Raw genomic sequence first — 23,819 nt, 5'->3', positions numbered from 1 at the left:
GACATGTGACAGAAAATGTGTGTAAACATCCATTTTATGCACAGAAAAAAAATATTTTCGTTTACAAAATACTCAAACATAGTAAGCAATTGCTGTATTTTTCCAGCACATAAGATCTCTCGATCTACTGGAGATTTGCAAGGTTAGAAAAAATGAGTTACCAGGAACAATGTGTATTGCCTTCTTCTCATTTTTCCCTCTTGTTTAGCATTATTCATTATGTCTGTGCTATTCTCTACATCTGCTGTTACCTTTTTGCCTTGCAATACAACCACTGGAGCAACTTATGAAACATAGCAGCTCCATGGCAGCTGTTGGACAGTATGCACTGATCTCAGAGCCTTTGCACTAAGTTTACCCAATTTCTGCCAAGCAGTAAACAACTGTGGAGCAGTGGAGATGTAATAGCTTTCTTCCTTGCTGCTCTGGTGTATGTTTCTTGTCCCTGGTACCCATCAAATATCACGTGATAGCTAATACACACATTTTTAGTGAGCCATCAGTTTTATGTCCTGTATGGAAAACTGTTGATCATAGCCTTACCCTCTGATTAACCATCTGAGGCAAGGGATGAGTCAGCTGTGGGAGCACAGGTGAAGGTACTTCAGCTGCGCTACTAGAAGGGGTGGATCTTGGCTCCGCCTCTTCTAGATCTCATGTAAGGGCTGACCACCACTAGGGCAGGATCTCTTTCAGAAGATTGCTTCTGTGTAGAGTTTTATGGCGAGTCTCAACATCGGTGAGCATCTGTCTTTACAGTGAGCCTCAACATTGGTGGCCATTTATCATTAACCTTATTTCTATTACATAACCTCTGTTTATCCATCAACTTTATAATTGTACAATTGTAACTGTTCTTGTCCCAAGAAAATTATCTCAAATCAACATGAATTATCTCCTGTTTTCATCATACAGTTGATTTTTCTGGAGAACAGGGAGGAGAACGATCACATGAGGTTTATTATTCCATGTTGTGTATACATAAAGACCAAACTGAGATTGACTGTGGCATTCATTTGTCTTCTGGGGAGAGGCTCTTGATGGCCTTGTTAGCAGACTGAGAGACTGACCCAGTAATCTCACTTGTTCTTTCACCTTAAGTTCTTCAGCAATCCTGCTTTTTCTTTCATTTCTCAAATAGTTTGAGAAGAGAATGGTTATGACTGCTTGTGCTGCATGTTCTGCCCTAGAACCATGAGTTACGAGGACGGTGGAGCTGTGTGTAAAAAGAACTAGCACAGTTCTTGTGAGTTAGAACAACAAGAGATCAGGAGCTAGTCTTTCCTGTAGCTCTCTGAGCAATCAGTAATTGTGCAAGGGGAGCTATTGCTACAGGTAGGCAAAAAGAACTGTGGTAGTTTTCTGGGACTGTATGTTTTCTGGGACAAAACAACAACAGTGGGAATTTTATCTGAGAGACATATCTCTAAGGAAAACAACACATTTTTCAAACACATGATAACAAGACAATGGCCAAAGTAAAAAAAAAAAAAAAAAAAAATTATATATGTATATATATATATATATATACTCATTGGCTCATGGCACAGCCATGAAGTAGTGTACAGGTATGATACTGAGGCACAGAGAGACAATATCTTCCTTTCAGTTTTGTAGGCAGTTTGAAGCAATCTGGAACACATTTCATAGAGTCTTAATATAAGAGTCAGAAGCAGTGAGGCTGGCAATCAAGGAGACATACAAATCCTGTGTTTTTTTTCTTTTTGCTTTTCCAGGAACTACATTTCTCCATGATTAGATCTTTTAACTGTTCTGTTTGGACAGCATCTCTGTGGAGCCATTGTGCCAAGCAAGTCCTGGTATGAAATTCAAATTCAGTATATTTCTGAAAAGCATATTTCATGTAAAATTTATCTAAGTTCCTCATGTTTCATTATAGTTTTAACCATTTTACTGAATTTCTATGAATTTTTTAGGTAACAATTTTATTTTTGGCACCCCAACTGTAAAGTGTTGTGAGGTACTTGGGAATTTTTGACCTGTCTGTCTTACTAGCTAAGGCTTTTGGTGTCTTTCAAGTGTTCCTAATTCTGAAAGTGCTGGTATTCACATGTGAGATTCTTATATTATAGAGCTGAGGAACCAGCTGTTTGGGTTTTTTGTTTACTAAGGAGGGAAAAGAGGTTATCATTGCTTCGTTATTTTTTTCATTTTCTGGTGAAAGAAAGCATAAGTAAAACATAGAAGAGAATTAGTGTTAATCTACCTCAACGCAACCTAAAAATAAATAATGCCTACTCCCACTTTATTCCTAATGAGCAAATAGCTTTCAGAATACATAAAAATACTTGAATAGTTTGCTTTCTTGTAGTCACTGGGGAAAACAAGAATGGATCTTGATGACATTCCCAGTCATGGTCTTTAAAGACTAAGATATCCTGCTTATCTTTATTTATAGCATTTTATGAGAAAGATTGCCCAGTGTCACATCAAACATTTCCTGTAGTCAGATCAGCTGATAGCTGGCTTTTCTCTGGATTAGCATTACAATGGATTGACACACATCATCTCCCAACTACAGTTCTTAGGGTTAGAAGGCAATGTGCAGCTTCTAGGGCAGGTGAAAATAACAACTATAACAAGCAGATGATCAGCTTTAAGTCTTGTTATTTCAAGTAAAAGGTCATTTGTTTTTTCAAAGAAAGGAAAAGGAATCAAACATCTGAAGATTTCTAACCTACCTCTAGCAGAATACTGTGCTATGTGGGAGAAAAAAAGCAAAGCCTTGGAATAGAGCACAGGGAGATACTATGTCTGTGATTGGATAAGAAAGGCCTGGTCTTTCATGGCATGGTCTCCATCCCTGAGGGTGTTCAAGGCCAGGGTGGATGTGGCTCTGGGCAGTCTGGGCTAGTGGCTGGCAACCCTGCACACAACAAGGGGGCTGAGACTAGATGATCTTTATGGTCTTTTCAACCCAGGCCATTCTATGATTCTGTGATACTTAAAAGTGAAAAATAAAGTAGTCAGAAAGTGATAAAGAAATGTTGAAAAAGACCAAATAATGTAGTGAAACTTCAGGAGTTAATTTCATGGAGATCAATGCCAGACAAGTCACCAGTTTCATCTGTAAATTTATTTTCTCATCTTGTTCTCAGTAATTATCCTCTATTAGGACAATTTATTTTTTTTTCTTAGTATTATAGCATGGATATATAGTTGGAACCTTTTGCCTTGTCTGGGCCTCAATGACAGAAAAGCAGCTGGCTAGGGACACAAATAAAATATATAATAATGTATATAAGTAACAAAACTCTTATTAATTAAGGCAAAAAAAAAAAAAAAAAGAGCAATGAAAACAGAACTAATGGGATATTTGACCTTGTTTTTGTGAAACTAATGCATCAGTCTGGTTCAATAGAATTGCTTGCAATTCTAAGTGAGTTCTCAAGGCTCTCATCAGAGATGATGGATTTTTACTCTTCCTGTGCTTCATCTTTAAGAACAGTTGTTCACAAATGTACGTAGTGCTAAAAAGCAATGACATGAATAAGACTTATGGCTAGTCTCTCAATTTCAGGTTCCAAACCCATTTTTTGGGGCCCGGTGCCTCAGTTTGGAGTTCAGAGGGTCAGTCTCTGGATACTAATCCTCACTGTAGGATTACAGTGGACTTAATAGGAAGTCCAGAACTTCCTTTTAAGGAACAAGCTTTAATTTTTAGGGCAAAATCAATCTCCCAAACATCTAAACTCAGTTTTAGTTGCTAGAAAGAATACTAATGGGATTCAGAGTCTCCATTTTACAGACCATAACCTTGTTATTTAGCACTGAACCCTTATTTTCAGGGTCTAGAGCCTATCCTTGAGATCCAAAGCCACTGTTTTATCACTTGCAGCATACTTTTTCTAATCTGGAGTCTTATTTTCAGGTCCAAAGCATTACTTTTAGGGCACAAAGGCTCCTCGTGGGTGTCTGTGGCATTCTCTAATGGGACAGACTACATTGTAGGGGCCAATTCTCTTCTTGCCTACCAAGCACTGCCCTTTGTGAGGGCCCAAGGCCCTCATGAGATCACAGGGAATGCCTAAAGGCATTTTTTGTTTATTCTGTCTCCCAATTGACTGGAATGGAAAATACAGCCTTTATTGTCAGGGTATATGATAAGTTCTTTATAGAAAACACAAATCGGTTTGTTATTATGAAATTCATAGAAGACATAGAAAACACAAAGTCAACCTTAAATGTGTGCTTCTCAAGTTATATCTATCTGTAATATATATATATTTACCTATATATAGCATATGCAAAAAAAAAAAGAAAATGGACTAGCAGAGGAAATGTTTGTGATTCCTCACTTCAGAGAAAACCTGATTTCTTGCATGACTCTCCATGGCTTTCTATGATTCATGCCATGACAGGATGCCCTGTGGTTTTGAAAGGTTAATCACAGAATAATACAGGTTGAAAGGAAGGGATCACTTCAGAGCTGTGTTGTCCTGCTTATTCTTAGGCTTTGTGGCTAAAGCTGTCCACTGTGTTGTGTTGTTGATGTTTGTTCATACAAATTAAAAATGAATACACAATCGATCTGCATTGCAGAAGTACATTATAATGGGTAATATATCTATATCTGTCTATCTATCTATCTATATATTTGCTTGAAAACTAGCAAAGTAAGTAGTTCTTCCTACAACAAAATAATCCTCCATCTTTTTGGATACTTTCAGCCATGTAAAGTGCAGTCAAAAAAACAGGAGAAGGAAGGCACATAAGTTTGATGCAGTTGTTCCTCTGTGGTCTGTTTCTCAGGGTATTCATTCATATTTTGCAAAACCAATTCAGTTTTGTTCTCTTCCAGTTCAGAAGAGATTTAAGTAGATAAATGTTCATCCTGGATGAGTATCTGACTCCAGAGTTCAGTAATGTCAGGTGCTCTAGACCTTCACCTGTCACTTTTATTCTTGCAGCTGGGTGGATGTGGACTGACTACAGATGAAAACCTCTACTTCTGGCCTTCATGCCACTAAATATATGCAGCTATTCTATGTAAAATATAATGAAATAAAATCAAAAAAACTCATCCTAGGCCTTCTCTAAGGTTGCAGGCTAGGTATGAGCAGCCACTAAACCTGTACTGAAATCTAACAAATAAGAAAGCGTAATTTGTTCCATTCCTGCTTAATTTGTATACCAGAATTTTTATTTTTTTTTTCATGTTCTCCAGCTTATTTACATGTCTTACATCCTGTCAAAACATAAAAATGTAGGAGAAACAAGGAAAAATGTCTCTTCTATACACTTAGGTGGAGTTTCAAAACTTTTGGGCCATAGGGAATCTAGAATGTCAGCACTTTCCACTTCAGCTTCCATTTGAGCTGAATTCAAATACATTTCAATCCAATTGTCATTTGAAACTCTTCATGAAATTTGTAATCTTAAAATTTTGTTTTCTTTTTTTTTAATTTTCCACAAAATATTGTTTTTAGTTCTACCTTTTTTTGCAAAGCCATTCTGCTGTGTCTTTCATATTTTAGCCTTTGGAAATATACAGAAAAATTACACAAGGTTTTTGTGATTTTATTTGCTTTCACTTAGAATCTTACTACTGTATGTGAAGTGAAGTGCCCTTGGTGTCACAATATTGTCTGCATTCTTAACAACAACGCTCTATGACTGGTACAAAGATTTTTTTCCTTTATAAATGGATCATTTTGTTGTCATGAAATATAATTACAATAAGAAACATTATGATAAAACTAGCATGCCCTTCTGCTACTGCCAGTCTTTCCTATATAAGTATACATCAGTGTGATAGGAGAATGAAAGTAAATGTGGTATGATCGGTTAAGAGAACTTGGATATGTAATTCATTGCTTATTGTACTTCCTAGTGATATTTAAGCAATTCTTTTCTAATATAAGACTTTTCTGCTTGTATCTGCATGTGGCATGTGAAAGACAAGGAGTATGTAACACTTTATCTTTAAACATAATGTTTTCTCAAGATTACATTATCTTAGGTAGTGTAAAGTGTTCTACTTTCTGCTTCAGTGGCACCAGAAATAACTGTGATCAAATAATGGGAGTGCTTTACCCTCCATTTTAGAATTTGTGCCATTTCTGCCCAGTGCAGAATCAGCACATCTGGAATTTTGATTCACATAACAAGAAATGGTAGAAATATGGCAGACAAGCACACTACAGTATATGCTAATACAGCTTTTTAACATTTGTTTTTGCATTTCCCAAAAATACACTATATATATATATACACACACATGCATATGTCTTCTATATTCCCATACTGAAAAATACTGTTTTGCAGCTGAAAATTTTCTCAATCAAACAGCGTTATTGTGATCTTCTTATCAGTTGTAGTTTCCATAGAAATAAATAGGAGGCATCACTTTCTGAACAACTCATGTATATATCATAGAATTACCCAGGTTGGAAAAGACCTTGAAGATCATCAAGTCCAACCGCAGCCTAACCAGTACCCTAACTCTAAAAACCCTGCACTAAATCATATCCCTGAGTACCACATCTGAACGGCTCTTAAACACAACCAGGGATGGCGATTCAACCACCTGTCTGTGGAGCCTATTCCAGTACCAAACTGGACTATATGCTTTTAGTCAGCATGCTGTAAAACGAGTTAGTTGTTAATTTGCTATTATCCATTGTCTTTATGATAAACAGCCAAGCCATTGTTTAATTGCTTCTCAACTTTGAATCACCTGATTTGTGTTAGGTGAAACTGGTTAAACCCTTAAAAAGAATGACATATTGTACTGAGTAATTTGGAGTGTATTTATCTTAAATTCTGCTTTAAGCTAAGAGTCAGAATATATACATTCCCACTATTAATTCTCTGTTTGAGATTGTAATCCTTGTATTTGCAAATCATTTAAACCAGCATGACATAATAGTTAAAAATGGCAGTATTTCTCCTGCCAGTTATTAAGCAGGGAAAAAAAATAGTATTAAACTATAATAATTTGAAGGATTTAATAAGTTTAACATGTCTTAATGTGATCTTTTCTGAAAGTACTGCTTTATTAAAGGGCCGAACATAACCACTTTGGCTGTTGAAAGGAAGTGTATGGTGCAGAGCTGAGCATTACAATTAGCAATTCTCTAAATTAAAGAATATTTGCCAATCCTAAGGTTATCTGATATACATGCTGCACATTTGTTTCCATAAAAAAAGGTACTGAGACTTTCAGGTCAGCTCCATTCTAAAGACCAGCTTTTGTCCCAGCCGCTGAGGACTGAGGAGATTCTTGCAACAGAGCACGTACAAATTGCCTGGCCAGCCAGTCAGCCAGGAGAGGTGTTCTTGCATGCTCATTAAGTGTGGAATCACTCTAGCTAACTAGCTTTCCCCTCTTTGTAAACATAGGATAACTACAGCAGAAAAAATGCATCTATTTTTACTTATGTTTTGGGTTTGTCTGCTCTCCTGGTTTTACAGGACACAACCCATGTGTCTTTTTCTTGTATTTGGTAGAGGGAATGCAAAGTACACTAGGGTTTGTAGGGAGGTGGAAGGAGAAGGAGGGGGAGAAAATGTTGCTTGTTAGGATAAAGAATGGTAGAAAAGAAAGTAAGGAAATTGCAGTAGTAAAACTGCTGGATGACTCAGCGTGGGTAACAGAAAGCTTGGGCATAGACTTGTGTCACCCATTTTGCAAATATTGTGCCTTTTAACTGCATGGACATTCTGTCTTCATGGAAATTCATTTCTGAAGAGCGAATAGAGTATTTTCATCATTACTTTGCAAATGTTCCCTTTCCATTTGTGTTCTAATTGCTTCTACTAGTTGTTTGTACTGCCAAGATACTGTGCTGTTCAAATCAACATGAATCTGCAAAGATCTGGAACTGTTCATTTGCTCTGCATTGGAAAGAAACCTTGACAGCATTGTATGCTGTACTTAATTATAGAAAATCTGTGGGTTCCTTTTTACTATTTATGCTGGTCTAAGATAGTTGAGACTGCCTTTGTTTGGGAACCTTTCAAAACTAAAATATTTCAACAGACATACTGTGTAACTCCAAGCATTTAGTTTTTATCTCACAGTGCCTTGGTCTTTGATCTGTTTAATGGGGATATTTCCTCTTGCTTCCTCTTATCTTTTGTCATTCTTGTTTTCTACGTCTGGATTTTTAGTGCTTTGGTCTAGGAACATCAGCTACCTGCATCAAAGTACAATATACATTTAGTACAGCACCCTGTATTGTTGATATAGTAGTGTGTTAACATAATGCTAACACTTAATAATTCTTAGGCACTTTGTGACTTAATAGATAATCTTTCCATACTTCAAAATATTTTTTTCTAGATTTAATTAAGTAGAGATGAGAGCCCAGCACCGGACCCCTCATGGTGAAAATAGTGTGTAATTTTAATGCAACTGATGATTTGAATTGCTGCATGCTATGCTGCTTGCACACCTAAAATGTTTATTTTCTGGTTCAGGCTAAAGTGTAGCAAAAATTTCATCAGCATAATCGTACTTGAAAAACATTGTCTATGCATGGCAGGATTCTCCTAACAGCTGAGCCAGAAAGAATTCTGCCATTGAAGAAACCAATTTCTTCATCTACCTTTCTCCAAAATATCAAAGCCAGTGTCTTTTTCATGTAGAATACTTTGTGCAGTCCCAGAGGTATGCAGTTCTTAAAACCTGAGAGGCTTCTGATAAGCATTCAGATAACAGTAATCTTACTAAATTCATTTTATAATCAAATTAATCTGTGACTATCATTTCAGCTTGAAGAATGGCTGAGAGTATCATCATGCTGCATTGCTTAAATGTTATTGTGCTTGCTTGATTTATTGGTGTGAATAACTGTCAGTGTCTGTGAAGTTTTATGTTTTTTACAGATTTCACGTTTAGGTACATTTATATTTTGATAAATCGAGATTCAGAGAAGTCAGGACTCTTTTCTTGTGTATTCTTTCAATTATTAACTAAGAAAGGACAGATTTGTAAAAACTCTTTCAGTAAGCACTGCTTATTCATCTTCTCCTGAAAATGAGTCAGAAGTCCTGTAAACCACAAGTGTATTTATTGCTCACCTTTTAGTCATTTTCAGAGTGATTTTAATCCCGTGTGTTGAAGAGGTGCTTGTGTATCATACCCTACGCCTAGAGCATGCTTCTGCCCCATCCCAAACCCTTGTCACGTCTTCATTCGAGATATATTGTTCTGTAGCTCAGGCAAGAACTTCAAGCAAACTTAATGTCACACCAAATTTATACCTGCACCAACATTCATCATATGTTTTCACCGTAGGAGATTCCAAACATTCCAAGTACACACTATTAGAAAGATGTCTCACCTACCTTGATAGTGAGATTGCAAACCCAGTTCCAGAATTTATAATAGTGGTGAGAATGCACCAAACAAGCCTCCACATATTCTGTATTCTTACAATAAATAAGCTAATTTAAAAGTAGTGTGAAGATACTGTCAAGATTAGGGATTTTGATCCGTCATACAGTTTCTTGGGACAATGGAGTTTATCCAAAGAGAAGTTCTTCTAATTCTTCTGTATGCCAGACTCTTTAGCTTCTGTTTCCCCCTCCAAGAACCAAGGAAATAACTGTCTTTCATACCTGGTATAAGAGTAACCCTAACTAGTTAGAAAAGCAGCTTCATGCAGAAAGTCCTGTGCAGCACTTATAGTATTGAACTAAAATAAGTTTTGTCGGTTGAGAGTCTTCAGATGATTTAGCTGCTAAATCCTATAGCCAATCTGCAGTGCATATATGCAAATTGAAAGTCCCAGGGACTAGTAATATGTCCAAATGTAGGCAGTTTTCAGAAAGTCAGAAAAATCCACTAGAACTTCCCTTTCAAATCTAAGATGCCTGCTCCAGAGAATAGAAGATTTCTGACATTAATTGTACGTATTACTGCTTGATGGTGATGTGAAACAAGGAAGGCTATTTTCTGGTTTTGAGAAGGATCTTTAACAGTGTGAAAGTGCTAGTTCACTAATAAATTAACATATTTCCTCAGAAGTCATTACTGAAATGATGATGATATTAGAAAGTTTTGAACTACGCAGAACTCAGTCGTTGTTCAAATAAGGCAATGCCAAGTAGAATAACATATAGCTGGGCCTCGAGACATGTTCTTTACCTCCTGGATATTAATGACAAGTGAGGATTCAGGAATCATGCATTTCCATTTACAGTATGTTCATCATTCTGAATGTGTTAAAGAAAGTGAAGGAAGGCAAATACTTATTAACTTTAATCGCTACTGCATGGCCAGACACTCTTGATTTGCGGTTCTGATTGATGTGTCTATCTCCATTCCTAAAATAGTTTTATTCATTGAGCCTTCCTTGGCAATCAAATCTCAGAAAAGTCTGGCATGTCAGCTGCAAGAGTCTAGTAGAGGCTATTTCTGCAAAGTAATTACAGGATGATTTCCTTTTTTTCCCCTACAATATTCTGCATCCCTTGACTTAGTACCACAGAAATAGTTTTCATCTTATGTACTGTTCTGTGTGTGTTTAAGTTATGCTCTCTAGCTTTCACCCAAAATACAGAAGGAAAATTAGAAACTTATCATGGGAAATTTCATTTGCAAGTGTGAGAAGAACATTTTAAGTATGTTGACCAGCAAATAGTGACATTGCTATGTGAACAACTCAGAATGTCTGAAATGGCTTCTTTTATGTCAGGTCTCAAAGCTAACTAATATGGTGTACTGTGTTTGTTGTTGTTGTTGTTGTTTTCTTTTTCTTTGAAGATTTATGAGATACACTTAAGTCTAAAATTCAAGAGAACTGTGTTCTTATTTCTCTTGAAAATCAGTGCAATCATGTTAAGAAAATCAATAATCAGTGGCACCAAAACATTTAAGGGATTTTGCAGTAAATGAATACCTACTCTGTATTTTTTTGATGTAGTTTACCTGCACTGTAACAAAGAATACTGTTTACATGTTGCTGTTGATGTTACTATTGTGAGTAGTTACACCTACAGCATCCTAAATATGTATTTGTTTTCTGTGCTACTTCCAAGAAGGACTCCCAAATTCTCCATAAGTTTGCTGTAAGACACTGTGATCCTATATTCCTCTAATCTAAAGCCCAGATGAGAAAGGTCCCTGGACATACTTTGCAGAGGTTATATTTTATATGAAGTTACAAAAGCATTGGATCCAACTGGATCTCCCTTAATTTCTTGGGAGACAGAACACCTGAAGATCGTTACTAGATAGCCTAGGAAATAAGTCAGGTGGTTTATAAATTAGAAAAATAATAGTATTTTATTGGCACATGGGATTTTCCAATTCAGTGTAGATTATTTAAGACAGGCTTTGGAGGCAAAACTATTGTACCACCCATGTATTAAGTATTTTCTTCACTACAAACAGATTCACTGCTGGCAAAATGACAGAAAGAGGAATTTTCCAGTACCCTTTATTTCTTGGAAGTAATGTGTACATGTGAAGGAGAAAAGTTCCACTTGCACGAATACAGATGTTTTCCATGTGCACACTGTAGTTACCATGTGCAAGAAGAGTGAGGATAGATGCAGTGTCCACTATAAAACTGTGATGGGTAAAATGTCAACCAATGGTTGCAGTCTGTTTTATGTAAGCCAAAAATATTCACAGGCAAATTGTGGAGAGCAGTAAACTGTAAATACTTCCTGGATATAAATATTCAATACTGACATTTTCCCTGTTATCTGGCAATGGGAGGCTACCATAGTTTTGTGGTGTTCAAGGCATATTGCTTTAGAAATAAGTTACTGCAGAGCTTTGGTAACCATATATCCCCAGGTCATTTTCATGCATTATATTGATACCCATAGTAATAGTGGTTATTTATAATAGCTTGTACTTACATATGTCATGTATCAACTGTTCTGGAGGAAGGAGCTTTAACAAAAAACGTTGTAGGCTAAAAAAAAAAAGAGAGAGAAAATTTCAATTCAGAACATCAATTAACACTGATTTGCTCAGGAATGTGTTCGAAAGTACATGCAATATTCACATGCCAAATGAATTCATTAAAGACCAGTGTGATTACAGTGAATGTCAAATGAATTAATAACAATGGGACCTTTAAGTGTTACCATTAATTTCACAGTGTGTTGCTGTTTTATACTTATGGGCTCTGAAGCTAAATGACGCTCTGCAGTTGCCCTAGTAGATTAATTTGTGCATTAATAATCTATGGGTGGGCTAGCAATCTGGTGGGTACTTACATTTCATTGACACTGGGATACTAAAGATCATATTCATTTCCAGTTTTCAGTCAGGAAAGTCATTTTAGTTTAAAATAGACTTGCAGTATTTCTTCTCTTTTCTCTAAGAGTTCATAAAGGTATGAAGTTTTTGTATTTTAGGTCCATATTTGAAGCTGAGCATTATTAAAGAACTAAGCCCATCTATTATTTTTGTTTTTGTTTTTTTCATTTTATTTATCTGTCTGTGCTCTGAGGGGAGAGAGTCTAAAGGCAAGGCAATCTAACCTCTGGTTATTTCTTAGGTGTTTTTGTTGTTGTTTTTGTTTTTGTTGTTGTTTTTGTTTTTGTTTTGTTTTGTTTTTAAGACAGTAGAACTTCATTGATCTCAAACATACATAGGGATCAGATTTGTGTGTGTGCAAACTCATACTACTGGACACAAAAATTGTACAGATGTCTAAAAACTCTTGTTGATACTCTTGTGCAAAGGCAGTTTTGTTTCAAAACTAGAATGGCATATTCCCACTTTAGGAAAAGCTGGATAGAAAAATGTCATTTAATGATACCTTGTCAATGAATTGTACACAAAACTTATTAATTAGGAATCCACCACATAGATTTTATTTATTATTTGTTTATTGCATATTTCCCAAACCAGATGGTATTTTCTCTTCCAAATACCAGGATATTTTGGTGGATTTTTCAGCTGTGGGGAGCCTGCTTTAGCAGGGGGGTTGGACTTTATGATCTGCAAATGTCCTTTCCATCCCCTACAGTTCTGTGGCTCTGTGATTCTGCGGTTGATGGTCAACTTCTTTTCTGATGGCAGTTACTCTTGTCGACTTGTAAAAGCCAGTATGTCCAGGAAGCAGCAGTACCATCAGCAGGGATGTCCACATCCCATTGTAGTCACAGGGAGAAATACTATTTTCTCTAGAAGTTGTATTTCCTGTTCTCTTGCCCAGTTTAGGGGAATGTGTACTCTCTGTGCCTTAGCAGAATTCCTTTACCTGTCTTGTTCTGGAAAGAGGAATATCAGGCATGATTTTTCAGCTGTGCTAAACTGACTGGTATTATTAGATTCAGTAATAAAATAGTCAACACAGAGAATTTAAAGTATTGTACTCAAACCATTTTTACTACAAATGCAATATCTGTGAAGCATGAAACAGGCCAAAAAAAGGCATTCCTAAAAAAACTTCTGATCTTTGAGAGATTTAACAAAAAATACTGACATTTTGACATTAAGCAATCTAGACATTCAAAATTAATACTAGGAGCTTCAGATGGTGCTTGTGTTTCTATGATTTGCCATTGTAGGACTTCTTTGAAAACCCATTTTATTAACATCTCTGACCTTCCTCTGAAGCTGTCCATTCATAAGATAGCTGAGCATCAACAGTTCTCTCATAGAAGTTGAGTGGAAGCAATAAAAACTGTTATTGATCTTATTATTAAATATAGTATCTATAATGAGAGTTTCTTTGATGAATTTTGGCTCTATTCATAGTGCCTCCTGCCTAATCCAGTTGTGTGTGACAGATTAAATTCTCTTGGCTTGGAAAGGCTTCTGTCTTGGTAGAAGAATTTCAAAGTCCAGTCTTTAGTTTGTGCTATTTCTTATGCTCGTTAAATGAAAACAAATGCACCCATGCTACAGAAATGCAGGAAAATGTTTTGACATTAAGGGGTAGGGGAATTGAGCTTTCCACCTGTTCTGTCATTTTATGCCACCTTCTTAACATTTGGATGCAATCCGCCTCCAGCCTCCTGGTTCATTAGCAGCAACTGTGTGCCCACACAGTCCCTGCATCACTAACAGGGTGAAAGGCTCTTTAAAAACTAAATATTGTTCTATACCTAATGAGAACACTCTCATCTTCTGCAGCTGGAGGAGTTCAGCCAATCCAAAGGTTTGCACTTAAAACCGAACATAGTTATTTCTGTGTCTTCTCTTACACCTCCTCCTGCACGTCAGCTACCTAGGTCTCTCTGTGCTTTTTCACTAAATAGAAACCTACGTAGTCAAATATCTGATGTACAGGTAATGAGTCAACCTGTTTACTGGTTAGGGGGATTCTCCTTTGCTAATTGGTGTTAGCAATTTTTAACTCAGCTGTATCATCTAAATAGTCAGCAAAATCTCTGGATTCACCTGTTAATGGTGATTCGCTGTTTTTTGAAATTTAAAAGTTAACTATATTCTCTAAGTTTAAGCAATATTTTAGAATCCAGCTTTCCCTAATATTTGAAACTCTTCTGAAATTTGAGAAAGTGCATTACATGGCAAAAATCCTCTATTTTCAATTTTTATATGACTTTTCATGGAATCATAGAATCACCAATGTTGGAAAAGACCTAAAAAATCATCCAGTCCAACCGTTCACCTGTTACCAATAGCTCCCAATTTTTACTCAATGCAATACTTTCCAAGAAAGACCTTAACTAAGATAAATCTGAGGAGTTTTGTGTGGTATTAGAGTTTCCCTGCCTCAGCTGCATTCATGATAAATGCAAATATAACTTTGCACAGTTGTCCAGAACCCACTAAACACATTTTTGTAGCAGATACATATCTTGTGCCATCAGTTTTCTTGTTAGGGTTTTACTACAAGCAGCCACAAATCACAAGAACTGCTGAGGCTGTTATTTTATCTCTGTTTCCTTTACTGAGCTTGTTTACCCTTCACACCTACAAACTGATGCTCTTCCCACAATCTCAGATAGTATCCAGACTGGTATCCAGCCCAAATGCTGTGCCAGCTTTATCCAATTAAGTGACACAGTTGCTTGGTTCTTTAGGTAATTTAATGCTCTGTAAAAATATAAGATTATTGTCTAGAATTTTATTTATTTATTTATTTCATATTTTTTTTTATGGAATATAAAGTTTCAGTTGTGGTTATTCCTGCAGTAAAGACAGAATTCAATCCTTGGTTCTTCTAGGTAGAATAGCTCCAACAAGTTGGTTTATACCAATTGAGATCCCATTCAGGTATTCTTTGCCTGTTAGAATAGATTTGAGTGTCTGCTGAAACAGAGGAACTCTTTCATGAATTTGGAGTCTGCAACAGACTTTATCTATTAGCTTGTTTTGTCATTAGCAAATGCAGTTTTTTCTCCTATGCAATAAGGAGATGCTGTCTAGAAGAATTGAGATAATGGCCTGTTCAAATTTTAGCTGTATATTTTGCGGTTGTACGGTTAGACTCATATCTACATTTTGATTACTTGTTCAAACATAAAATAGAAGAAGCTATATTATAAAATATAAGGTTTCTATGGAGGAAAACAGCAGTTTATCAGCTGATCACATATGTTACATCTCAGGTGCCCCATAATACAACCCAGGGTCTTGGTTTTGGCACTGTCCAGAGCAGGAGTATTTGACTCTTGTTTTCTGGGGTGGGTAGGGGAGGAGTATGTGAACAAATACTGGTGGATCAGGAGTGTGTGTGCATTCTAATCAGGGAGCTGAGCAGCACTCTAGAATATTCAGTTGTAGGCAGAGTTGTATCTGTGAATGTCTTTTGATAGAAAGGTGGCTACAGTGCTATAGAGTCGGAGTTCTGGCCATGAGTCGTTATTCCTACTGATTGTAAGGCATTCATTAAATCACTGAAAGAGAAGAAGAAAGAATAAGAGAGAAAAAGTAAAACAAAAAGAACAAAATAAAAGGAAAAAAAGTGTTAAGGAAAAAGAAACTTCTCTTGCTTTGCAGCTAAGAATATTGTCATTATGTTACTAGTTAAAAAAAAACAACAAAACAAGACAAATAGAATCAAATTTTGGCTAAGGATATTATAAAATTAACTGAAGCATAAGAAAGTGCAACCTTTTTTTTTCTTAGCAGGTTTGATAAGTGGGCAAATTATCTCTTCTGGCATGAGCTTCAGTTAACTTTTCCATCCATTTGACTACTGCATCCTTGCAGAGTGGATAAACTCAGTGTGATGTGCAGGTAGCTTTCTCCTCGCTTAAAATAAAAACAATACTCAGTTACTGGGGGAAGAGAGCTAATTAGCACAAAATCTTCTGCTAAGAAAAGTAGGATATACAGAGCTTGAGTAAGTTTTCATTTTTAATTGAACTGGAGAAAGAGGAACCCAAACAGGAAGAACTTTATGCACAGCTCTGTTAGTCTGTATACTCGCCAGGAATCTTAGTAGCTCAGTGCATCAATGAGAAATGTCTGTCAGACTCCTTCAAATCTTGCTTTCCCAAGCAACTGCCATATGCCACAACTAATAGCATAAAGACACCAGGAGTCAAGCCCCAGTGCTGGGAGATTTAAATATGTTTGTAATATATATATATTATTATATATTTTAATTTTCCATTAAATCTTTCCATTTCCTCAGTTTCCCAGGCAGGTCATAACGGTGGTAGAATGCTCAGTAATGTGAGTTTAATTCTTTAGCCTTTTGCTTTGATGGTATTTTGTCATTAGGGGAAGTCCAGGTCAGGTTCTGATGAATCACAGCACTTTACCCTGTCCAGGAAGGCATTAAGCAGACTGACAGAGGGCTGCACACTGACAAGGCGCATCCTTGCTGCCAATGTTGATTCCAGTATTAAAAACAGTTGCCTGCCTGCTGCAGAGCAAGTATCATCATTAAAAGGTACTTAAACAAGCTGCCTCCCTCTCTCTCTCCACTAAACGTCCTAATGATATAAGGCTAACTGTTCTTTGGGATTGCTTTAAGCTGTGGGGTGGTAGAGTGCTTTATTTGCCTACTAGACTGCCAGACTTCAATTCCCACAGCCATCAGCTACGGCCTGGTTGTGAGCCTGCGCGCCAGCCAGCCCATACAGAAGCACTGTGTCAAATGGCTAAATAAATAAATAATGTGCAGGGCCTGGAGCCAAAAATACTCTCCCCTTGCACCAGGGAGAAAGGTAAGAGGAGAGGAAGCCTGCACTCTGATGCTACTAATGCTAATAAAAATAAGCAAAGGGAGTAAGCTCTGCATGTTTGTCATCTAATATTACATCACAACAGTGCATGATGCACTGTTAAATATGACTGAAATCTCCTTATTTTTCTGAGCCTGTTTACCAGCGCTTCCCAACACAGATGGAACCCTTTCTTCCTGCACATATTAATTCATTTGTTATTTATGCACTTCTGATCTTTCTGACATTTTGTCCTTTGGCCTGCTACCAAGTCATTTTTTATACATGTTCTGAGAAAAGGTGGCCCTTGCCCTGCAGTGAGCCTCACAAATCCCTGACACACACATATGCATTTTTTATTGTTCTCACATGTTGCTTAACAGTCTGCATGATTCCTGCTTTACAGCACAGCAGATGGGTTCCTGCATAGCGGTGAAGCAGATGAGATGTTCAAATCGATTGTTTTATCAACAATCAGTTGTACATAAAAATCATTTTAATGAGAGAAATTAATGGTGTTTGCAAACACGATGTTAATTAAAGAACGTAGCTTGGGCTTTTTTTCCCTGCTTTTTCCCCCTGCACACAATTTTTGTTACCCATGACATCTTTCATTATTGACTCATGCCCCAAAGAAAAGGCGATTAAAATCTGCTTTTGTTTGATGTAGCTTTTATTGAAGAAAGAAATAGATCTTTCTGAAGCTTCCTGGTGAGATGAAAGTCTAATTATCTCCACAAATGAAAGGAAAAGCTTTAATTAGGCCTGTGCTGAATCTGTGCACTGTGAATTTGTGCATTGTGATGGATGGAGCCCACATCTCCTCAGTGACTGTAGCTGAAATAATGAAGAAGGAGAAGAGGTAACCTGCTCCCATGATTCAGCTGGCAGAGCAGACTTGGAGGTACACCTGTGTTGTGGGAGCGTGCCCAGAGCAGCTGCCACAGGCCATGTTTCTGTGCAGTGCATTCGGCTGTTTTACAGCCTCCTCCTGAGCTTTGATCTCTTTTCAGACAGCAGGGGTCCTAACAAATCAAGCTTTTCATGTTTCACTCAGTTTCACTCTCTTTTGCTTCACCATTCATACTCGAACTCCAAAGAGGACGGCTGAAATATTGTCTTTTTCTGAAGCAATTAATGATCAGCAGCAGACATGACTGAAGTGGGTATTATGCCTTTTGCAAGGTATTTTAAAGTTGTCTGTAAGGTAATAGCTGAGAAAGAATCTGAATTGGTGTTTATGTATTTTGCCATGTAATTAATTCACTATTTGCGCTTTTAACAACCTTTGTGCATAACATTTAATTGGCCGTGCACTTCTTTGCTGTGTTACGATGTCTGCACAGTTAGAAAAGGTGACATTCTAGGATAGTGTTTGGCTGCTAATGGCCCCCAGGGAGGAATCTGAATTATGACAAATAACACACCATCCCAGATTTTATAACATCTCTCATCTATTTTGACCATGTTGCATGCAGCTTACTCTGTCTTCATGTAGTCCACCTGATATCAGGAAGGTCAAACCACTGCTTATTCACATCACTTGCAGCAAGCATATTCTTCTTTGTAAGTCATAAAGCACCTTTGACATCAAGGGCAGTCAAAGAGATTACCTCTCCACCTTTCTGGACAGAATAGCAGTACAAACAGGGGAGAAGTAATTGAAGACAAAGTTAAATCAGCATGAGCAATCTAATCTCTTATTCGTTCTGTCAGTATATTGTGTTGCTTAGAATGCATTGTTTTAATTGTATAGTGGTCCCTGGAAGTGAGGAGCTTAGCAGCCAACTGGAAACATGCAGAAATAGAAGGATGTGGGATAAATGGGAATACATCTTCTGTAGATTTATTTAAGGAAAGAAGGCATCTGAAAGAAACAGCAATGCTGTATTTGAAAGCAAACATTCTGGAAAGTCTTTTGGTAGGTAGATATACGGCATCTGTAAGGCTTGGAATCAGTGAAAATTAATTACACTGATTCTGAGTAATTTATCAAAGTAATGATAACAATTTTAATTCAGTCTGCTTGGAACAAAAGCATTAGAGTTCTCCTTGTAAATGAAGCTTTATCTTCTCCTCTTGCAATTCCATACATTAACAAGTTACATGCAACTTGAACTCTTACTATGTATATCTTGCCGTATGTTTAGAGACCTGGCACTTTCTTAGCCTAGCATACATAGATTTGTCCTTTCGGCTCCCCTCCCACCATGCTGCATTTCACAGTTTCTTTGTGTAGATTTGTCTCCTTTGCTCATGCTTTTGTGACTATCTCCCTGGTATTACTACTGAGTTCACAGAGCTGAAGTCAAAAACCTGCATTATACAATATTCTAATCCTTAGGCCATCAGTGCTGACATCGAAGTCTGGTGCCCTAGAATTACAGGGATGATGGTGAATGTATAAAGGTCCCAGAGCAAAGTATAGGAGAAAAAAGCTGGGTGAAATGCTGCAGCACTGGAGCACAGGTCTGAGCTAGGGGGCACAGCCAGAGGGGAAACGAGGAGGCAGAGGAATTCTTGTTAGACTGCTGTGCAGAGACGAGGAGCAGATAGTAAATTAGGAACGAGCACTGTGAGAACACATCTGAATCAGACCCTCCAATTAACTGTTCTTTTTCCTTCTTTCAAGTTTGATTTCCTTTTAACCTTTTATTTTATTCTTTTGATCTCAGCATCTTTTTCTTTTTGTTCAGGTGAAAAGCAGTGGGTGCAATATTTTTTTGTTGAGGAGGTACTTTCGTTGTCAGCTTATCTTTCCAAACTTAGCAAGAGATGAGCAAAAGCTGTTTGTGTATGCCATCACTTAGGCACAAATCTTACCAAAATTTAACACCTAGGACAATGTGTGTGTGCCTGCATCAATTGCTTATCTCCACCTGCCGCTCCCTTGTGAGAGGTCAAAGTGCTTTACAGGCAGTGTTTCTTTAATATCCTGCACAGCAATTTTTTTTGCAAAATCAAAATTACTCTATGCTTCTATCTGAGAGCTTGGAGATGATCAGAAAAATCCCCATGAAGGACCACTGTGCACATGAATTCTTTAATGTGGTTCTGTGTCAGTGATGTTAATATATCACTGTATCTATATATCCCAAAGGGAACACGTGGCTGTTCAGTTCTTCCCTAAGTTTAAAGCCACCCCAGCCTTGTGAAGTAACTTGAGGAACTAGACCATCACCATCTTATTATTAGCCTTATTATCATCTTTGTTGTATGATGACACCACTCAAAACCTCGAAAGGACTGTGAACAGAAAAGCACGTTAAAGAGATGTTCTTCTATTACATGTCTTGTAAAGTCTTAAAGAGATGTGAATTCCTGTAATCAGACACCAAGAACATATGAGTTTGGGTTTGTTGTTTTTTTGTGTTTTTTGATTTTTGTTTTTCTGTTGTTTTTTTTTTTTTTTTTTCTGGGAGTGTTATTCACTGGCTGGTGCAGACTAAGATGCGCACATGGCAATTGGACATGTTTCAACATTTATGATTTTCACATTTTCAGTGAGATAAAAACAGGCATACTCACTCACTGTGAATGCTTGCTAAGTCATAGCTCTGCAGTATGTGAATAGGTGTTTGACTTTCCAACTGTATTTACAGAATGACAGAAAATGTTGAGATGGAAAGGGACCTCCTGTGTTTGAATTTTTGCCTACTGCCTCATCTTCTTTCACTAGCCAATACTGAAAGAAGCCTGGGTTCATCTCCCTTAAGGTATTTATAAATGTCAATATGGTCATTCCCACACCCCCTCTTCTCCAGGTTAAACAGCCTTGAGCAGTTTTTTCTCATAAAAGGGATATTCCTGCAACTTAATCCTCTTTATGGCTCTATACTGGACTCTCTCTAGTATGTCCATGTCTCTCTTTCATAGGGGAGTCCAGAATTAGACCCATTACTTCAGATACAGCCTCACCAGAGTTGAGGAAAGGATCACCTCCCTCAGTATATTTGCAGTCACTTATCCCAGTTTTGTGTCATTATCAAATTTACTGATGATATACTGCCTCCTTACCTAGGTCATTAATGAAGATATTAAACGGGACTAGACTCAGTAGTGACCCCTGGGGTACACCATTAGTAACTGTTCTCCAACTCTACATCAGTGATCACTACGTTCTGGGCTAGGCTGTTCAGCTACTTTTTAACCCAGCCAATGCATCAACAGCTTTTCTTTGAAGATGTTATGGGACACAGTGTTGAAAGCCTTATGTGAGTGACTTATATAGAATAATTTTATTTAACATAATGAAGAGGTAACAATTTAAAAGAGCAGGAGTATAGTGTGAGAGACTTCAAAAAACAGAAGTATTTGTGATGGTCCAGACTCCGTTGAAATCAAATGGGTATTGTGAAAATAGGAGTGGCATTTTGAAGTGTCCGTAGTCTGATAACTGTAAGGTTAAAATAGCAGTTTTCTGTTACTTCTCCAGCATGCTGTTGATTTACTTACCCCTTCTCTGAATGTTATATTACACACAAGCTAATATTATTCAGTAGTTTATAAGTATGTATTAATATATAAATATACTTTACGGCATACATATAAAATTTATAGTGCGAGATGGAATTCTATGAAGTTATTCCTTTCATACTAAAAATAAGTATTAAATTGAAAGGGCAGAGATATACAAGGAGAAAAAAAAAAAGAAAAAAAAAAAAAAAAGGTTGTATTTTTCTATGAAGTTTTTGTGTCCCATTTACACTTTATGCTCTGGCATTTTCCAGATTGCAGCATAGGTAGGCACATAAAAATATGGCTCCAGAACTGCCAAAATTTAAGATTTTGTTAAGCTAAATCTGAGCAGTGGGAAACACACCATATTGAAGTTTCCAGAGATTTTTTTTTTATTTTATTTTATTTTATTCTGATAGTCACACTTCAAAGTGCTCCCATTTTAGGGTTTTCTAAAGAACCAGAAGGTATTCAATCTGGGATAGAAATGACTTCTTACTGAATTTTAAATAAATGCTATAGACTTAAACCTCATGTTACCCTGAGATATTTTGGTTCTATTGTCAAAACTGTAAAATGCTGGATGTTCTTCTTCACGAGGAATTAGGCAAACTATTATTTTAATTCAAAACTGCCATTATTCAATTTAGCTTGAAGACAAAAGATAGATAACTCTTCACTAGAAAGCTATAAAACAGTGCTCTTACAAAATGCATTATCTCTATTAAGAAAACCAAGCAACAACATTGTTTATTCACTGTACAATTCATAGAGCCAAAGAAGACCCTCAGTATGATGCCATTGTTTTCACAAAGCTAACAGGTTTTGTAGGACTCCAGATCTTGATAATGAGAAGTTCACTGACGTTCAGAAGTCAGTAGGATTTCAAAACTAATTCTAAAGTTGGTCCCTGTGAATTTCCATCTTGCTGGAATCAAAAATTTTCTCTCATCTCCAAAAATACTGTTTCAGGATCTACCATTTGTTTAAAATGTTTTACATAGCTCCTTTTACATCAACTGCCTATTTTATCACAAATATCCATTTTATCGGAAAGAACGCATAATACACCTCTGTTCCACTGGTTGCAGCATTCTTTGGTCTGGAACAAATAGATTTCACATCACTCCTCGTGTCACTGTGATATTACAGAGAACTGTTTTCTTTCTTACAACCACCAGCTGCTGCATGTGAGCTGAAGGGCTTCTCAGAATTCCTTAACCTTATGTTTACTTATCCACAGCTCATTTTCATTCCTGATTTCCTAGAATTTGCTTAACATTTTCAGAAGGACGTCATTCACCCACTAGTTGTAGCTGGATTTGGATTCATAGCTCTTCTGAGGAGAGAAAGTGATATGCTTCTCCATATACACCAACACATGATATTGTCAGTAGAAAAGTCTTCTTCTCATCAAAATACGATTGAAGAACTGAGTGGTCCAATCCATCAAAAAGCCAAATTAAGGATGAGCACTGTGGGTACTCTTTCACAAAGATAGAAAATGGGACTAGCCATCTGGTAACTCTTGAGATTCTTTAAAGGCAAGCTTTTTGTTGGAGAGAAAGTAGCTGTCTTCAATAATCTCCCAAGAACTGGGGAGGGAGGGTGGTGGTGTTTGTTTGCTTTAGTTTGCTTTAGCTTCCTACAGTGTGTCTCTGCTTTTCATGCAGAATGAGTGACTGCATTCTGAATGCCAGCAGAAAGTTACTGGAGGTTTCTATTTATCAAAATGATGCTTTGTTAAGGAAGCTGCTCCTTATTGTGGGCATGCATTCAGCAGAGGGTCAGTTGTGGACATGACTGCCTTCCCAGTTGCAGCTGAACATTACTATGCATTTTAGATTGGGAAATATAAACACACCGTAGCAAGTGGTTACTGTGAACTGCTGAAGGTCATGTTTGATATATTATGCAAATTCCAAACTCAAAAATGGAGACTATCAAATAATTATTAATTACATTTACACTTTGATTGCAGATTAAATCTCAGTTAAAAACAAAACACAAAAGGCAAAACTACATGCATTTGTATTACCTGATGTGATTAGGCACTCTAGCAAATAGCCAACCTTAGAACTGCCTATTATGTCCTAAGAAACCTGTGGGAGAGCCTGATGCGTGTTTAGCAATCATGTTTTTATGTTCATTAAAAAAAAGAAAAAGAAAAAAAGTAATTTTAAAACAATGTGGGAGGGGCAGCTCTTATCTTTAAGGCAACCGTTGGATAATTGACCTCCTTTGGCATTTAATTTCTCAAGCCTCTAGGAAGCTTAATT

The 23,819-nt window shown here is 36.9% G+C and overlaps 1 protein-coding gene across 20 annotated transcripts in view; it reads left to right on the top strand.

Annotated features, from left to right (window-relative positions):
- Window positions 1–23,819, top strand: part of TENM3 (teneurin transmembrane protein 3) — a 770,347-nt gene that overhangs the window by 82,963 nt on the left and 663,565 nt on the right. For 18 of the 20 annotated variants that reach the window (XM_085545077.1, XM_085545073.1, XM_085545071.1 and 15 more), the window contains exon 2: window positions 1,737–1,820. The exons of the other annotated variants lie outside the window; for them this stretch is intronic. The gene's annotated coding sequence lies outside the window, so the exon portion shown is untranslated. The remainder of the gene's footprint in view (window positions 1–1,736; window positions 1,821–23,819) is intronic. 20 annotated transcript variants of the gene reach the window in all.

The sequence above is a fragment of the Coturnix japonica genome, chromosome 4 (assembly GCF_054131305.1).
Source record: "Coturnix japonica strain WE chromosome 4, WE-NBRP24, whole genome shotgun sequence".
NCBI classification, from domain to species: domain Eukaryota; kingdom Metazoa; phylum Chordata; class Aves; order Galliformes; family Phasianidae; genus Coturnix; species Coturnix japonica.
The sequence above is the reverse complement of the archived record's forward strand: the minus strand, read 5'-3'. Positions and strand labels throughout refer to the sequence as shown.